This window comes from Cupressus sempervirens, chromosome 2, assembly GCF_028749045.1.
Source record: "Cupressus sempervirens isolate cs-2001-9-10 chromosome 2, ASM2874904v1, whole genome shotgun sequence".
Lineage (NCBI taxonomy): Eukaryota > Viridiplantae > Streptophyta > Pinopsida > Cupressales > Cupressaceae > Cupressus > Cupressus sempervirens.
Window position 1 is genome coordinate 565,347,869 of NC_143119.1, and position 7,666 is coordinate 565,355,534.

Here is a 7,666-nt window from a genome sequence, read left to right on the forward strand (position 1 = left end):
TTCCATGTGGGTCGGGTTTGCAATTTCTGTGAGGGCGGAAAAATCTTCCAAGTCCAAATTCCGGGCAGGCGGGGTTTCGTAATTTCCAAGTGCCAAATTCCGAGCGGGTGGGGTTTGTAAATTCCGCGAGGGCGGAAAAAACTTCCAAGTCTAAATTTCGAGCGGGTGGGGTTTGTAAATTTTCGTGAGGGCAGAAAAATCTTCCGACTGCAAATTCCAGGCGGGTCCCCGGGTTTTGTAATTTTCGCGAGGGCAGACGACTCATGTACGTGATCCAAAACCGGTCAACTTATTTTTTTGGTTAACGCCCAAAGTTTTGAACTCAAATCGAGTTGGCTACCCCAACTCGAATCACCTCCGAATTTTTCGCACAACCCATGTCACCATGCTCGACTTGATTCTAAGTGCCCCGAGTCATGTACGTGGTCCAAAAGAGGTCAACCTTTTTTTTTTGGGGGGGGTTAATGCCCAAAGTTTTCAACTCGAACCGTGTCGGCAACCCTGACACGAATCGCCCCAATTACCCGAACCCTGACTCGAATCGCGTCGAGCCTTAACCGCCTCCATTTTTTTTTTTTGCTCGACTCATGTAATCACACTCGCCTTGATTCTGAGTGGCCCGAGTCACTTACGTGATCTAAAACCGGGTAACTTTTTCTTTTTTCTTTTTTTTGTCAAGTCCCAAAGTTTTGAACTCGAATAGAGTCGGATGCCCCGACTCGAGTCGTCTCCAAATTTTTCGCACGACTCATGTCACCGTGCTCGACTTGATTCTAAGTGCCCCGAGCCGTGTACATGATCCAAAAGCGGTTAACTTTTTCTTTTTGGTTAACGCCCAAAGTTTTCAACCCGACCCGCCTCGGCAACCTCGACTCGAAGCGCCTCGAGCCTTAATGGCCTCCAATGTTTTTGCACGGCTCATGCCACCGTCGACTTTTCGCTCGAATCATGTCACCCAGGGCACCTCGATGCTACGTGAGGCGAGCCCTGTGCGCGATCCAAAACCGGGTAACGTTTTTTTTTGAACTCCCAAAATTTCATTCTTTTTTGCCTTACGAGGCCTATCATGATCTCTTTTTATAAAGAAAATTCTCAAATCGGATTGTTTCGGCTACCCTACCTCGAATCTGGCTAGCTAGGCGTAACGCCTCGAGTCGGCTCGGCAATACGTGAACTGAAACTTGTGCGTGATCCAAAAGCGGGTAACTTGTTTTTTTTTTTTTTTTTTTTGTAATGCCCAAAATTTAGCGCTTTTCGCTGTACAGGGCCTCCCATGATTTTTTTTGTTTTGTTTTTTTTTTTTCCCCTCGCAGACCCACTCCGGCGACCCAGTCGGGTCGCCCGAGGCTGGGGCGACGGAGATGGGTTGACCTAGTCGGGTGACCCAAGTTGGGTCGACCCAGGCGTGCGATCCTGGCTGGGGACAGCAAGTCGATTCTATAAGTTTGCTTGCCAATTTTGCTAGCCAGGTCGGCTCACCAAGTCATCTAACCATGTGGTCTTTGCCAAATCAAGAATTGACTCTTTAAGTCCACTCACAGCTCGTTGCCCCGCTGAGTTGCTTCTCTAAGCCCACTCACCATGTCAGCTCACCAAGTCGGTTGTTCAACTACGTTGCCAAGTCAACTCTTTAAGTTCGCTCACCAGGTCAGCCCGCCCAAGTCGCCTCTTTAAGTTCGTTCGCCAGGTCGGCCCGCCCAAGTCGCATCAGCGGGCTAACTCGCCGAATCACCTCACGAAGTTGACTCTTTAAGTGCGCTCACCAAGTCAGCTCACCAAGTCGACTCACCATCTCGCCTCGATAAGTTGGCTTGCCGAGTTACCCCACCAAGTCGTCGCCTCTTTAAGCCCGCTCACCGTGTCAGCTCGTCAGGTCGGCTCACCAAGTCGACTAATCAAGTAGGCCCACCAAGTCGCCTCAAGGATAGCTCCTCACCATGAGTCACCTCACCATGTTGACTCTTTGAGCCCGCTCGCCAGGTCGCCTCACCAAGTCGACTCGAGTACGTTGCCAAGTCGACTCTTTAAGTTCGCTCGCCAGGTCGACTCGCCAAGTCAGCTCACCATGTCATCTCAACGAACCAACTCGCCGAGTCGCCTCACCACGTCGGCTCTCTAATACCGCTCGCCAAGTCGCCCCACCAACTCGCCCCGTTAGGCCCACTCTCACCAAGTGGACTCTTTAAGTCTGCTCATAAAGTCGAGCCACCAAGTACTCTCACCAAGTCGACTCTTTAAGTCCTTTCGTCGAGTCACCCCACCAAGTACTCTCACCAAGTCAACTCTTTAGGTCCGTTCATAGAGTCACCCCACCAAGTCGACCCTTCAAGTGGGTTCATCAAGTCACCCCACCAAGTCGACTCTTTAAGTTCATTCATCAAGCCACCCCGCCAGGTCAGCCCACAAATTACTCTCACCGAGTCGACTCTTTAAGTTTGTTCATCAAGTCACCCCGCCAGGTCGGCCCACCAAGTGGACTCTTTAAGTTCGTTCATGAAGTCACTCTGCCAAGTCGGCCCACCAGGTCGACTCTTTAAGTTCGTTCATCAAGTCACCCCGCCAGGTCAGCCCACCAACTGCTCTCACCAAGTTGACTCTTTAAGTTTGCTCACCAAGTCACCCCGCCAGGTCGGCCCACCAAGTACTCTCACCAGGTCGACTCTTTAGGTTTGTTCATCAGGTCACCCCACCGAGTACTCTCACCAAGTTGACTCTTTAAGTTCGTTCATCAAGTCGCCCCGCCAGGTCGGCCCACCAAGTACTCTCACCAAGTCGACCCTTTAAGTTCGGTCATCAACTCACCCCGCCAGGTCGGCCCACCACGTACTCTCACAAAGTCGACTCTTTAGGTTCATTCATCAATTCGCCCCGCCAGCTCGGCCCACCAAGTTCTCTCACCAGGTCGACTCTTTAAGTTCGTTCATCAAGTCACCCTGCCAGTTCGACCCACTAAGTACTCTCACAAAGTCGACTCTCTAAGATCGTTCATCAAGTCACCCTGCCAGGTCAGCCCACCAAGTACTCTCACCAAGTCACCCCGCTAGCTCGACCCACCAAGTCGACTCTCTAAGTCCGTTCATCAAGTCACCCCGCCAGGTCGGCCCACCAAGTCGAATCTTTAAGTCCGTTCATCAAGTCACGTGACCAGGTCAGCCCACCGAGTACTCTCGCCAAGTCGACTCTTTAAGTTTGTTCATCAAGTCACCCGGCCAGGTCGGCCCACCAAGTCACCAAGTACTCTCACCAAGTCGACTCTCTAAGTCCGTTCATCAAGTCACCCTGCCAGGTCGGCCCACCAAGTCGAATCTTTAAGTCCGTTCATCAAGTCACCCCACCAAGTACTCTAACCAAGTCGATTCTTCGAGTGCGTTCATCAAGTCACCCGACCAACTACTCTCACCAAGTCGACTCTTTAACTATGTTCATCAAGTCACCCCACCAAGAACTCTCACCACGTCAACTCTTTAGGTCCGTTCATAAAGTCACCCCACCAGGTCGACCCTTCAAGTGCGTTCATCAAGTCACCCCACCAAGTACTCTCACCAATTCGACTCTTTAAGTCTTTTCATCAAGTCACCACACCAAGTACTCTCACCAAGTCAACTCTTTAGGACCGTTCATCAAGTCACCTCGCCAAGTCGACCCTTGAAGTCCGTTCATCAAGTCACCCCACCAAGTCGACTCTTTAAGTCAATTCACGAAGTCACCCAACCAGGTCGACCCACCAAGGACTCTCACCAAGTCGACTCTCTAAGTCTGTTCATCAGGTCACCCCACCGAGTACTCTCACCAAGTCAACTCTTTAGGTCCGTTCATCGAGTCACCCCGCAAAGTCGACCCTCTAAGTTCGTTCATCGAGTCACCCCGCCAAGTCGACTCTTTAAGTCCTTTCATCAAGTCACCCCGCCAAGCCGACTCTCTAAGTGCGTTCATCAAGTCACCAGAACAACTACTCTCACCAAGTCGACTCTATAAGTCCGTTCATCAAGTCGGCCCACCAAGCACTCCCACCAAGTCGACTCTTTAAGTCCGTTCATCAGTTCACCCCACCAAGTACTCTCACCAAGTCAACTCTTTAGGTCCGTTCATCGAGTCACCCCGCCAAGTCGACCCTTTAAGTCCGTTCATCAAGTCGCCCCGCCGAGTTGCTTCTCTAAGCCCACTCACCATGTCAGCTCACCAAGTCGGTTGTTCAAGTACGTTGCCAAGTCAACTCTTTAAGTTCGCTCACTAGGTCAGCCCACCCAAGTCGCCTCTTTAAGTTCGTTCGCCAGGTCGGCCCGCCCAAGTCGCATCAGCGGGCTAACTCGCCGAGTCACCTCACGAAGTTGACTCTTTAAGTGTGCTCACCAAGTCAGCTCACCAAGTTGACTCACCATCTCGCCTCGATAAGTTGGCTTGCCGAGTTACCCCACCAAGTCATCGCCTCTTTAAGCCCGCTCACCGTGTCAGGTCGTCAGGTCGGCTCACCAAGTCGACTAATCAAGTAGGCCCACCAAGTCGCCTCAAGGATAGCTCCTCACCATGAGTCGCCTCACCATGTTGACTCTTTGAGCCCGCTCGCCAGGTCGCCTCACCAAGTCGACTCGAGTACGTTGCCAAGTCGACTCTTTAAGTTCGCTCGCCAGGTCGACTCGCCAAGTCAGCTCACCATGTCATCTCAACGAACCAACTCGCCGAGTCGCCTCACCACGTCGGCTCTCTAATACCGCTCGCCAAGTCGCCCCACCAACTCGCCCCGTTAGGCCCACTCTCACCAAGTGGACTCTTTAAGTCTGCTCATAAAGTCGAGCCACCAAGTACTCTCACCAAGTCGACTCTTTAAGTCCTTTCGTCGAGTCACCCCACCAAGTACTCTCACCAAGTCAACTCTTTAGGTCCGTTCATAGAGTCACCCCACCAAGTCGACCCTTCAAGTGGGTTCATCAAGTCACCCCACCAAGTCGACTCTTTAAGTTCATTCATCAAGCCACCCCGCCAGGTCAGCCCACAAATTACTCTCACCGAGTCGACTCTTTAAGTTCGTTCATCAAGTCACCCCGCCAGGTCGGCCCACCAAGTGGACTCTTTAAGTTCGTTCATGAAGTCACTCTGCCAAGTCGGCCCACCAGGTCGACTCTTTAAGTTCGTTCATCAAGTCACCCCGCCAGGTCAGCCCACCAACTGCTCTCACCAAGTCGACTCTTTAAGTTTGCTCACCAAGTCACCCCGCCAGGTCGGCCCACCAAGTACTCTCACCAGGTCGACTCTTTAGGTTTGTTCATCAGGTCACCCCACCGAGTACTCTCACCAAGTCAACTCTTTAAGTTCGTTCATCAAGTCGCCCCGCCAGGTCGGCCCACCAAGTACTCTCACCAAGTCGACCCTTTAAGTTCGGTCATCAACTCACCCCGCCAGGTCGGCCCACCACGTACTCTCACAAAGTCGACTCTTTAGGTTCGTTCATCAATTCGCCCCGCCAGCTCGGCCCACCAAGTTCTCTCACCAGGTCGACTCTTTAAGTTCGTTCATCAAGTCACCCCGCCAGTTCGACCCACCAAGTACTCTCACAAAGTCGACTCTCTAAGTTCGTTCATCAAGTCACCCTGCCAGGTCAGCCCACCAAGTACTCTCACCAAGTCACCCCGCTAGCTCGACCCACCAAGTCGACTCTCTAAGTCAATTCATCAAGTCACCCGACCAACTACTCTCACCAAGTCGACTCTTTAACTATGTTCATCAAGTCACCCCACCAAGCACTCTCACCACGTCAACTCTTTAGGTCCGTTCATAAAGTCACCCCACCAGGTCGACCCTTCAAGTGCGTTCATCAAGTCACCCCACCAAGTACTCTCACCAATTCGACTCTTTAAGTCTTTTCATCAAGTCACCACACCAAGTACTCTCACCAAGTCAACTCTTTAGGACCGTTCATCAAGTCACCTCGCCAAGTCGACCCTTGAAGTCCGTTCATCAAGTCACCCCACCAAGTCGACTCTTTAAGTCAGTTCATGAAGTCACCCAACCAGGTCGGCCCACCAAGGACTCTCACCAAGTCGACTCTCTAAGTCTGTTCATCAGGTCACCCCACCGAGTACTCTCACCAAGTCAACTCTTTAGGTCCATTCATCGAGTCACCCCGCAAAGTCGACCCTCTAAGTTCGTTCATCGAGTCACCCTGCCAAGTCGACTCTTTAAGTCCTTTCATCAAGTCACCCCACCAAGCCGACTCTCTAAGTGCGTTCATCAAGTCACCGTCCCGATCTGGCCGAGCCGTTTTGGCCGAGCCATGCTGGCCAAGCCGATCTGGGTGAGCCATTCTGGCCGACCCGATCTGGCCGAGCCGTTCTGGGCAAGCCATGCTAGCCGAGCCGATCTGGGCGAGCCATTCTGGCCGAGCTGATCTGGGCGACCCGTTCTGGGCGAGCCGATCTTTGCGACCCGTTCTGGCCGAGCCATGCTGGCCGAGCCATGATGGCCGAGCCATGATGGCCGAGCCGATCTGGGCGAGCCGTTCTGGCCGAGCCATGCTGGCCGAGCCGTTCTGGCCGAGCCATGCTGGCCGAGCCGTTCTGGCCGAGCCATGATGGCCGAGCCGATCTGGGCGAGCAGTTCTGGCCGAGCCATGCTGGCCGAGCCGTTCTAGGCGAGCCGATCTGGGCGAGCCGTTCTTGCCGAGCCATGCTGGCCGAGCCGTTCTGGCCGAGCCATGCTGGCCGAGCCGATCTGGGCTAGCCGTTCTGGCCGAGCCGATCTGGCCGAGCTCCAAAAATGGTGTCGTGGATGGCTGTTTGGTCGCCTCTGTGCCAACTCGATCGGCACAACATTGGGAATGGTTCGATAGCGGTTGTCGTTCCAATGTGTCATTGGGATGTCTTGGAACGCGGCCTTTCAAGGGCGAGCTCGCGTCTAGCACTTGGATTGTGCGTCGTCACAAGTGAATGGGGAGATCTCTTTGTGAACGGCGGCATGGCGATTGCAAGAGAAAATTGACTTAGTAGTCGGAGCATTGGCCTCGGTCCATTGTGACGGCCTTGCAATTTCTCTATAATTGCAACCTATGTTTGCGCAGTAGCAGAGTTTGCATGTAAGATTGGCCTTTGTTCTTGACGGTTCCAAGTACTCTCACCGAGTCACCAAGTCACCATGCTGGCCGACCCGATCTGGCCGAGCCGATCTGGGCGAGCCATGCTGGCCGAGCCAAGCTGGCCGAGCAGATCTGGGCGAGCCATGCTGGCCGAGCCGATCTGGGCGAGCCATTCTGGCCGAGCCGATCTGGGCGAGCTCCAAAAACGGTGTCGTGGATGGCTGTTTGGTCACATTTTTCATTGAATTGGATTTTTAAGGGAGTTGTCCGTGCTGTCGCAGATTTCTAATGTAGAGCGAGCCTCGCACTAATAGCTTATATAGGAGAGGTTGTTGCCGCGAGCCTCTCCCGTGCCCCTTTCATTCATTCAACATTGGTGTCTAGGCGGATCGGATTATTGGGTTTTCAAACGGTGTATGCCGATGTTGAATGAATGAAAGGGGCATGAAGCGATCTCAGTGCTTTTCCTCGGCTCTCCTTTAGATCATGTTTTTCGATGACTCAATTTTGGAAAAGGTGAGGCAGCGGTTGCCGATCCATGGCGTGTGTTTTTGGTGGTTTTAAAACTTGATCTAAACGTGAGCCCTTGTCTAGCACTCC